Here is a 10,175-nt window from a genome sequence, read left to right on the forward strand (position 1 = left end):
GCAGGCCCAAAGCCCATTGGCCACCGGAGCCCACGTGGGGCGCCACCTCTCGACGCCGCCGCCGCCATCTTAGGAGCTGGCAGGCCTGGCGCGAAGCCGCACAGTAGAGGCTGGGATGCTGGCGGTGGGGCTGGGGGCGCGCCTCCAGGGGGCGCGTCTGCTAGCGGCTGGCGAGGCTCTGAGAGCCAGCGGAGGGTCCGAGATCCCTCCGGACCCGGCCGAACTTTGAACTGCCCGAGCCTGGCGGGTGCGGACACCGGGGGCGCGGTCCGGTTGGTAGCCGGCCGGCTCGGGTTTTTCGGGCACAGCTGAGCGTCCCCGCGCAGACGCGGAGGCTCACAGCCCTCCAGTTCCCGGCCAAAACTCCCCTCGTTTGGGTTTAGGGTTTGAGCTTTTCCATCTCCAGCGGCTGGAGGGTTGTCAAGCCAGGGAAGCGTGATCGGAGGACCGACAGCGGCTGGAGAGCAGCGCCACCGCGCCCAGCGCCGGACGTCGGCCGGCAGCCAGAGTCCAGCTTCCGCAGACAGGCAGTTAAGGCTGTCGCTGTGTAAATGGGCTGGAGGGGGTCAGTTGCCCTCAAGTTAGAGGAGGTACTACATCACAAAACCTAACTCAAAATTTGTTGCTAAGGGACTCGTGTTGAGCAAACTCTGATGTTAACTTTAAAGGAGAGATTTATTCTTTGCCTTCAAATAACTTACAGTGGTAACGGGCAAAGGATGGAATCGGAAGGCTAAAATTATCAACCCTAAAATGATTTAATTCACATCCAAATGAATAAACGTTATCACAGATTATAACAGTCTAAAATCACACTATCAGGACTTCCCTGGTGGTCCAGTGGGTAAGACTCAGGGCTCCCAATGCAGGGGGCCTGGATTTGATCTCCGGTCAGAAAACTAGATCCCCCCATGCATGTGGCAACTAAGAAGTCCGCCAACGAAGAGCCGGCGCAGTCAAAACAAATAAATAATAAATATATATATATTTTTAAAATAATAAAATAAAATCACACTATCTCATAAATGTTGAATGCATATTCTTTAACATTTTGACAAAGAAAATATACCTAAAGAGATTAGAAGTTTTAAAGGCAATTGGTATAAATAGATCAAGAGTAGTGGAACAAGGGGATGTAAAACAACCAGGATATTCTACTGTCTACATAATATGATGTTAGTGACTGATGGAATCTTGATTTGTGTAAAGCAACTTGTATTTCCTTTCTGTAACAGTTTCTGTAAGTTCCTATTTTTTTAAAGGCTGAAAAATCACAGGCAAATGAAAACAATATCATTTACAACTCGGTAGTTACAGTTTTAAGTCCTGCAAACATGCTATTGTAAGCAAAGATGCTGTGGTAAACGTGTTTGGGTCCACTCAGAGCATTTCAAGCACTCTATACAATTATATTTAGTGTGTCACTATTATAATCAAACTTGAAAAAAAAGCTTTAATATAAATGAAGATAGAACAATCAACAGTGAGGCGGGTATAAAATGCATACTTTGAAGTCCTACATACTTCGTAGAGATGGGCTGCAAATTTAGCTTCAGTCTTTCCAGAATCCACTTTGAAGAGAACTGGTTGGGAGATCCAGCGAGTCAGTGTGTCAGAGGTGGCTAATTGTCCCCTAGTATCCACTGTCTTCCTCCTCCTCCCTCTTCTTATTTTTGGTTGTGTCGCGTCTCAGTTGCGGCATGTGGGATCTTTCATTGCGGGCACGCAGGCTCTTCACTGTGGCAGGCGGGCTTCTCTAGAGTTATGGCATGCGGGTTTTTTTTTCTTCTCTCCCTCTCTCTAGTTGTGGCGTGTGGGCTTCAGAGCATGTGGGCTCTGTAGTTTTCGGCACATGAGCTCTCTCGTTGAGGCCTGCAAGCTCAGTAGTTGTGGCGCAGGCTTAGTTGCCCTGCAGCATGTGGGATCTTAGTTCCCCGATCAGGGATTGAACCTGCATTCCCTGCATTGGAAGACAGATCCTTTACCACTGGACCACCAGGGAAGTCCCATCTTCCTTCTTTTTAAAAAGCAACTGCTCTCTCATATCCTCTTGTAGTAATAGAACAGCACCCCCTATAGCAGGTAATAGCTGTCAAGCTGAGCTTATACTTCTTACCCTCCCTTGCAGCAATGTGAGGCTATATGCCAAAGTTTTTACCGATGAACAAGAGTGGAAGTGATGTGGACAACTTAAGTTCTTAAGCATGCCCTTAAGAGGAAATTGCTTAAATATTAATAATTGGTGAAGCTAGGTGAAAGGTACATAGGTGTGTACTGCATTATTCTTTCAAATACTCAGAAGGTTTGAAAATTTTAAATTAAAAGGATGAGGTTTTACAAAAAGAAAATTGCTTGTTTTCATCATCCTTTCTCTCACCTTCCGTCATGTTCCCATCCATGGAACATGGGGGCAGTGGTAGGCCCCTTCAATCACACAGGAAAGGCAAAACCCTTCCCAGGTCCTTGTTACTCAAAGTGTGGTCTTGTGGTCCAGCAGCATGAGCATCACCAGGGAGCTTGTTTAAAATGCAGAACCTCAAGCCTCACAAGACTGAATCAGAATTTGCATGAAGCACTCTGTAAGTGTAGCAGAGTTACCATTCTGTTGTTTCCAGGGTTCTACATAGAGCACTAATAAGATGAATTGTCAAAACTGAGAAGGGCATCTACATCCATTCAAACTTTAAAAGCACTTTCTAAAAAAATGAGAAAATAATAACTATTCCCCCAGGGTTTACTATGTGCTGGGCACTGTGTAAGCAACTTACACAGGATCTCATTTATCCTCAGGACAATGGTTTCAGTCAGGTACCATGTGTTACTACAAGGGATATTCCAGGTAGTTGTCCTTTTTAAAAAAATTCCACTCTATCCCATTGTGTGGGTGGTATTGACTCCACCCCAAAATGGTCCCTACTTTGGTCTAACCCGTTAAGTTCAACCCATTCTCCCTTGGCTCAGCGACTGGCTCAGATAACCCAGCAAGTGGGAAGGGGCATCTCCTGACCACAGGAATTGGTTCAGGAAAGGTCTAATCAGCACTGAGCTCAATACTGATTGCTCCTCCAACTCTTTGCTTCCTGGTTTTTCTCTATTTTTGGTGTGTTTTGAGATATTTCTTCCACTTGAGCTAAAAGACCACTGGCTTTATGATGACCATCCTCTCCTTCAATTTACCTACTGAATGTTAATTAATTAATTAGGCCACACCACACCATGCGGCATTCGGGATCTTAGTTCCCCAACCAGGGTTCGAACCTGTGCCCCCTGCAGTGGAAACGTGGATTCTTAACCACTGGACTGCCAGGGAAGTCCCTACTGAATGTAAATTTAAAAACAAAACATGCTTTTCAGTTCCAGAAAGTTTTGCTATAATCCAATCTCCTCCAGTCATCGTATTTGGGTAGAGCTGCCATCTGTCTCTTTCATAAGTTCTATTTCCTCAAGAGCTGCCTATTCTGAGGGTCCTGCCAGCTCCTTCTCCCTCTGGCTGCCAAGTCTCTTCAAGTGTACTGTTATTTTTCTCTTGCCTACTCATGACTGTTTTTACCCTCTGGCCATGGGTCAAGCACAGAGATATCTACAGGCACTACCAGTGGGAGGCGTCATCAGTCTCTACTTCTGCATTCGAGCCACGCTCCAAGCTGCCAAGAAGAGTGGTTCTCTGTGGAGCTCTTGAAGGGAAACCCTCAATTCCTGCCTCCTCAGCTGCAGAGCCCTTTCCCAGCTTCGGTGATAGGGAGGTAATCAGGCTCTGCTGGGTCAGGGAGAGCCGCAAGCTACCATCTCCATGGGCAGGCTCTGCCGTTCCAGAGCCCCGGCTGAACTACTCTAATTATGGAAGTAGTACATGCTCACTGTAACAAATAGGAATTAACTTTCTCTGCCGTTCCACAAACTTCCAAGGCCAAGATCTCTCCAGAAATTAAGGCGAGATTAAGCATATTAATTTTCATCTCTCTCTGGTGCATAGAGGAATAAGGTCGGGTACTGCTGTCTTCTGCCAACCCTAGGTGATCCCAGCCACCCAGGGCCCTACTTTCTGCTCTATCATAGATGGACTGCGGTTGGGGAGGTGGGGAGAGCAGGGGCTGGGGATAAGGTTTCCCTCCCAACACCCGGACATTCAGGTTGTAAGCAGTATTGCCACTAAAAACCTTGGACAGAAACCTGCACATATTTCAGATTATTTCCTCAGCGAAAATTCCTAGAAAGTTGATTTTTTAAATATATATATAATATATATTCTTTTTTAAAAATATTTATTTATTTGGTTGCACCGGGTCTTAGTTGAGGCAGGCGGGCTCCTTAGTTGCAGCTCCAGGGCTCCTTAGTTGCGGCTTGCCAGCTCCTTAGTTGTAGCACGTGGGCTCCTTAGTTGTAGCACATGGACTCCTTAGTTGAGGTAGGAAGGCTCCTTAGTTGTGGCTCCACCGCTCCTTAGTTGTGGCTTGCCAGCTCCTTAGTTGCAGCATGTGAACTCTTAGTTGTGGCATGCATGTGGGATCTAGTTCCCTGACCAGGGATCGAACCCAGGCCTGCATTGGGAGGGCACAGTCTTATCCACTGCACCACGAAGGAAGTCCCGAATGCTGGTTATTTTTAATTGATTTCAATTTGAAAACATTTCATTTTCATTTGAAAACAAATGCCACATTGCCTCCTGTCTCATACATCCTCACCAACATGGGATATCATCCCTCCTTACCTCTCTGCACTCTACAAGGGGGAAAAATATCTCATTATTTTAATGTGTACTTCTTAGTAAGTTTGATCACTTTTTTCTATTTTTATTAACCATTTACATTTCATCTTTATATGATTTTTACAGATGTATCCAACATATTTGGGTTTTGGTTTAACTTGGGGGGATTTTATGACATAAACATTTTTTTAGAAGTATGCATGCCCTGGACTTCCCTGGTGGCACAGTGGTTGGGAATCCGCCTGCCAACGCAGGGGACACGGGTTCAAGCCCTGGGCCGGGAAGATCCCACATGCCACGGAGCAACTGAACCCGTGTGCCACAACTACTGAGCCTACGTGCCACAACTACTGAAGCCTGCGCACCTAGAGCCCGTGCTCCACAACAAGAGAAGCCACCACAATGCAAAGCCCGCACACCACAAAGAAGAGTAGCCCCTGCTCACCACAACTAGAGAAAGCCTGCGCACAGCAATGAAGAACCAATGCAGCCAAAAAATAAATAAATAAATAAATAAATTTTTTAAAAAAGAAAGAAGTATGCATGCCCATGGTAAAATTTTAAAAGCAGAACGAAAGGATATACGGTGAAAAGTAAGTTTCCTTCCCTCTGACTCTGAGTAACAGAGTTCTCCACTGTTACCAGCGTCTCTGCATGCTCTCAGAGATCTTATTTACACGGACAATATGATATTTTCATAAATAAAAAGCAAGTGTGAGTGAGATGAGGGCCGAGCTTGGGTACTGGATGCTTGTCCTCCCTTCTTCCTTCAATTAAGGATAGCCATGCACTATGCTGGGAGCTGTGGGTACCAGTAGTGACTAAGATGTGTTCTCTGCCTTTGAGAAGATGTGTGATTACAAGACGGTTTGATGAGGGTTTCAACAGAAGCACTTACACAGAATAATGGAACTTTTTGAATGTAATCTGAGTGAACATGTAGTTTCTAAGTGTCTGCTATGTGCTACACACTGTGTTACAGTCCTACAGTCCTTCCTCAGTGTCCTCATTTACTCTCCCAATCACTCTGAAAAGTCAGTATTGTTGTCCCATTTTACAATGAAACACCCACCCAAGGCCTTTATAGCATGCAGAATGAAACTTCTCTCCCCAGGGGCACCATGAAGGATGAAAGTCAAGAAACAAACAAATTGGTTCTTCATTTAAAGACGTGATGTGTTCTCTTGGATCACAACCTTCCTGACACCCAGGGGGACAGGTGACTTACCAAAATCAGCCTTTCCAGGAAGACACCAAAAACATTTTTCCAGGATCCCAGGAACAGATCATGAACAAGCCACTTCATGGCAAGCCCTGTAGACAGTCAGCTTGTTGACTAGCATCTGCTTTGCCTGAGAGGACTCTGGACCTCCCTGGGAGCACTCCCAGGAGAGGAGAAAGGTTCCAGGAGACAGGCTGGAGGTGCAGTGGATTGTTCTGACTCATGGTTCTGATGGGTTCATTAATATTTACATGGATCATAAGAAATCTGTTGCATTTCTTTACACTAAAAATGAAATATCAAAAAGGGAAAGTAAAAAAAAACCAAAAAAACCCTTTTGAAACTGCATAAAAAAATAAAATACTTAGGAACAAACCTGACCAAGGAGGTGAAAGACTTATATGCTGAGAAGTATAAAACACTGATAAAGGAAATTGAAGATTATTCAAAGAAGTGTAAAGATATCCCATGCTCTTGGATTAGAAGAATTAATATTGTTAAAATGGCCACGTTACCCAAAGCAATCTACAGATTTAATGCGATCCCTATCAAATTACCCATGATATCTTTCACAGAACTAGAAAAAATAATCTTAAAATTTATATGGAACCATAAAAGACCCAGAATTGCCAAATGGATCCTGAGGGAAAAGAACAAAGCTGGAGGCATAACCCTCCCAGACCTCAGACAATACAAAGCTACAGTAATCAAAACAGCGTGGTATTGGCACAAAAACAGACATACGGAGCAATGGAACAGAATAGAGAGCCCAGAAATAAACCCACACACCTACAGTCAATTAATCTTCAACAAAGGAGGCAAGAATATACAATGGAGAAAAGACAGTCTCTTAAGCAAGTGGTGTTGGGAAAGCTGGACAGTCGCATGTAAATCAATGAAGTTAGAACACTCCCTCACACCATACATGAATATAAACTCAAAATGGTGTAAAGACTTAAATATAAGACATGACACCATAAAACTCCTAGAAGAGAACATAGGCAAAACATTCTCTGACATAAATCATAGCAATGTTTTCTTAGGTCAGTCTCCCAAGGCAGTAGTAATAAAAGCAAAAATAAACAAATGGAATCTAATCAAATTTACAAGCGTTTGCGAAGAAATGGAATCCACAAACAAAATGAGAAGACAATCTACGAACTGGGAGAAAATATCTGCAAATGATGTGACTGACAAGGGCTTAATTTAAAAAATATACAAATATACAAACTCAATAACAACAACAACAAAAACCCAATCAAAAAATGCGCAGAAAACCTAAATAGACATTTCTCCAATGAAGACATACAGATGGCCAATAGGCACATGAAAAGATGCTCAACATCACTAATTACTAGAGAAATGCAAGGGAATTCCCTGGCAGTCCAGTAGTTAGGACTTGGCGCTTTCACTGCCGAGGCCCAGGTTCAATCCCTGGTCAGGGAACTAAGATCCCACAAGGGCAGCACGGCCGAAAAAAAGAAAGAGAGAGAGAGAGAGAGAGAGAGAGAAATGCAGATCAAAACTACAGTGAGGTACCACCTCACACCAATCAGAATGGTCATCATTAAAAACTCTACAAATAACAAATGCTGGAGAGTGTGTGGAGAAAAGGGAACCCTCCTACACTGTTGGTGGGAAGGTAAATTGGTGCAGCCACTATGGAAAACAGTACAGAGGTTCCTTAAAAAACTAAAAATAGGGCTTCCCTGGTGACGCAGTGGTTGGGAGTCCGCCTGCCGATGCAAGGGACGCGGGTTCGTGCCCCGGTCCGGGAGGATCCCACGTGCCGCGCAGCAGCTAGGCCCGTGAGCCATGGCCGCTGAGCCTGCGCATCCGGAGCCTGTGTTCCGCAGCGGGGGAGGCCACAGCAGTGAGAGGCCCGTGTACCAAAAAACAAGAAACTAAAAAACTAAAAATAGAGTTGCCATATGATCCAGCAATCCCACTACTGGGCATATATTACCCAAGGGGAAAGGGGTCGGGGAGGGATAAATTAGGAGTTTGGGATTAGCAGATATAAACTACTATATATAAAATAAACAACAAGGTCCTATACTGTATACCAGAGGAAAATATATGCAATAGTCTGTAATAAACCATAATGGAAAAGAAAAAAAATACACAAAGTAGATTTACATGGGCAAATATAAAAAAAAACTCTCTAGATATACTTAAGCGTAAAGAAGCAAAGGCTATAACACATTCGTATTGTAAAACAAACAATGAAAAAATTTGCATGAATCAAAGCCAGTACAAATAGTAACCAAATATTTTGCTTCCGGGGGGAGGGATAAATTGGGAGATTGGGTTTGACATATATACACTACTATATATAAAATAGATAACTAATAAGAACCTACTGTATAGCACAGGGAAGTCTACTCAGTACTCTGTAATGACCTATATTAGGAACAGAATCTAAAAAAGAGCAGATATATGTATAACTGATTCATTTTGCTGTACAGCAGAATCTAACACAACATTGTAAACCAACTATACCCCAATACAAACTAATTTCAAAAAATAAAAATAAAAAATAAAATAGTTTTACAAGGCAAAATAAAAATTTTGCTTCCAAAAAAATTCCCTTTGGGTGTAAAATGATGCAAGTGTATAAGCTGAATCACCAACAATGATACTGATTGCTGCAATTAAAACCAAGACAGAGGTGGCCACTTAGCCTGGACTCAGAGGGTCAGGCCAGTATATTGGGAAGGTCTGATTCTCCATTTTTATTGTCAGCGTACCCTGAGACTGGGCTTACCAGTCAGGCTCACAAAAGACTGAGGCTTAAACCAAATTCTGGTTTACTTGTTTATAGTCAAGAGTCACTGGAATGCTCTTAACCCTGCTCCAGACACCTCCTCCTCTCTTAGTGTTCCTGGGAAACTAGACTGCTAACCAGAAAGTTCTTGGTGAGCAGCGTACAAAGAGGAAAGAAAAGAGAGCCTTAAGGGAGATCTTTTACTCAGGCCTTTCTCAAAGGTCAGGAATGCTTGCCCCACAAGTCCATGTTCCTTGTGTCTGAGCAGTGCCAGGAGGGCTGCCAGACTCTTGCTGACTCTTCTTTCTCTTGGCTCCATTCAGACTAGGCCGCTCTGTAAACACACTACTTTTCAGATCCATAAATCACGCCTTAACTTCCCAGGCTTTCCTTAAGGTTATTTTTTATTTATTTATTTATTTTATTTTGGCTGCACAGGCTCTTCGTTGCAGCATACAGGCTTCTCTAGTTGCAGCGCACGGGTTTCTGTAGTTGCGGCACGCAGGCTTAGTTGCAGGATGTGGTATCTTAATTCTCCGACCAGGGATCGAACTGGGGCCCCCTGCATTGGGATCGCAGAGTCTTAACCACTGGACCACCAGGGACGTCCCAAGGTTACTTCTTATTTCTGCAGAAACATGATTTTATCTTCATTTTCCCTGTTTAATTCTCAAAATTCAGCCTTATTCCCCTCTTTCAAGTTCTTGGGAAACGCCTCATTACAGGAAGCTATCTGTGGATTACATTGATGTATCTGATTGCTAAAGTGCCAATACACAACAGTTTTATTTAGAAACCTTTTCAATTATAAAGCTTATACTTTTTGAGCAGTTCTTTTATGGCAAGTGTTATGCAACCTATTTTCATTTAATCTTCCCAATTATCACCTGAGGCAGTTACAATCATTACTCCTATTTTGCAGATATGGAAACTAAGGCATAGAGAGGTTAAATAATTAACCCAAGATGTTATAGCTGTTAAACTGTTAGGAGCAATTTCAACCCAGGCAATCTCACTCCAGAGCCCTGACTTAAATAATCTGCTAATTATGGAAGAAATACATACTCACTGTAACAAATAAGAAAAATATAGAAAAAAGTATAAAAAAGAAAAAATTACCCTTTGCTCATCATCCAAAGATAATCACTCAACATTACTGTTTCCTTACTGCTCTTTTCAGTCTATTTTCAATAATTATGATGGCACTTTATGTACAACTTGGTATCCCATTTAAAAACTTATATTGGGGTCTTCCCTGGTAGTGCAGTCGTTAAGAATCCGTCTGCCGGGCTTCCCTGGTGGCGCAGTGGTTGAGAGTCCGCCTGCCGATGCAGGAGACACGGGTTCGTGCCCCGGTCCAGGGAGATCCCACATGCTGCGGAGCAGCTGGGCCCGTGAGCCATGGCTGCTGAGCCTGCGCGTTCGGAGCCTGTGCTCCTTAACGGGAGAGGCCACAGCACTGAGAGGCCCGCGTACTGCAA

General features: G+C 43.6%; 1 protein-coding gene across 3 annotated transcripts in view; it reads right to left on the minus strand.

Annotated features, from left to right (window-relative positions):
- Positions 1–67: 67 nt before the first annotated feature.
- ZNF174 (zinc finger protein 174) overlaps positions 68–10,175 on the minus strand; it is a 47,446-nt gene continuing 37,338 nt past the window's right edge. Inside the window, exon 4 of one of the 3 annotated variants that reach the window (XR_016387834.1) lies at positions 68–6,212. The gene's annotated coding sequence lies outside the window, so the exon portion shown is untranslated. Of the gene's footprint in view, positions 9,323–9,949; positions 10,170–10,175 lie in introns of those variants that run through there. The other 2 variants (XR_016387833.1, XR_016387832.1) reach the window with 2 other exon arrangements.

This window comes from Delphinapterus leucas, chromosome 15 (assembly GCF_059928025.1).
Source record: "Delphinapterus leucas isolate spDelLeu-1000000601 "Yukka" chromosome 15, BTC_Dleu_Yukka2, whole genome shotgun sequence".
In the NCBI taxonomy this organism is placed as follows: Eukaryota; Metazoa; Chordata; class Mammalia; order Artiodactyla; family Monodontidae; genus Delphinapterus; species Delphinapterus leucas.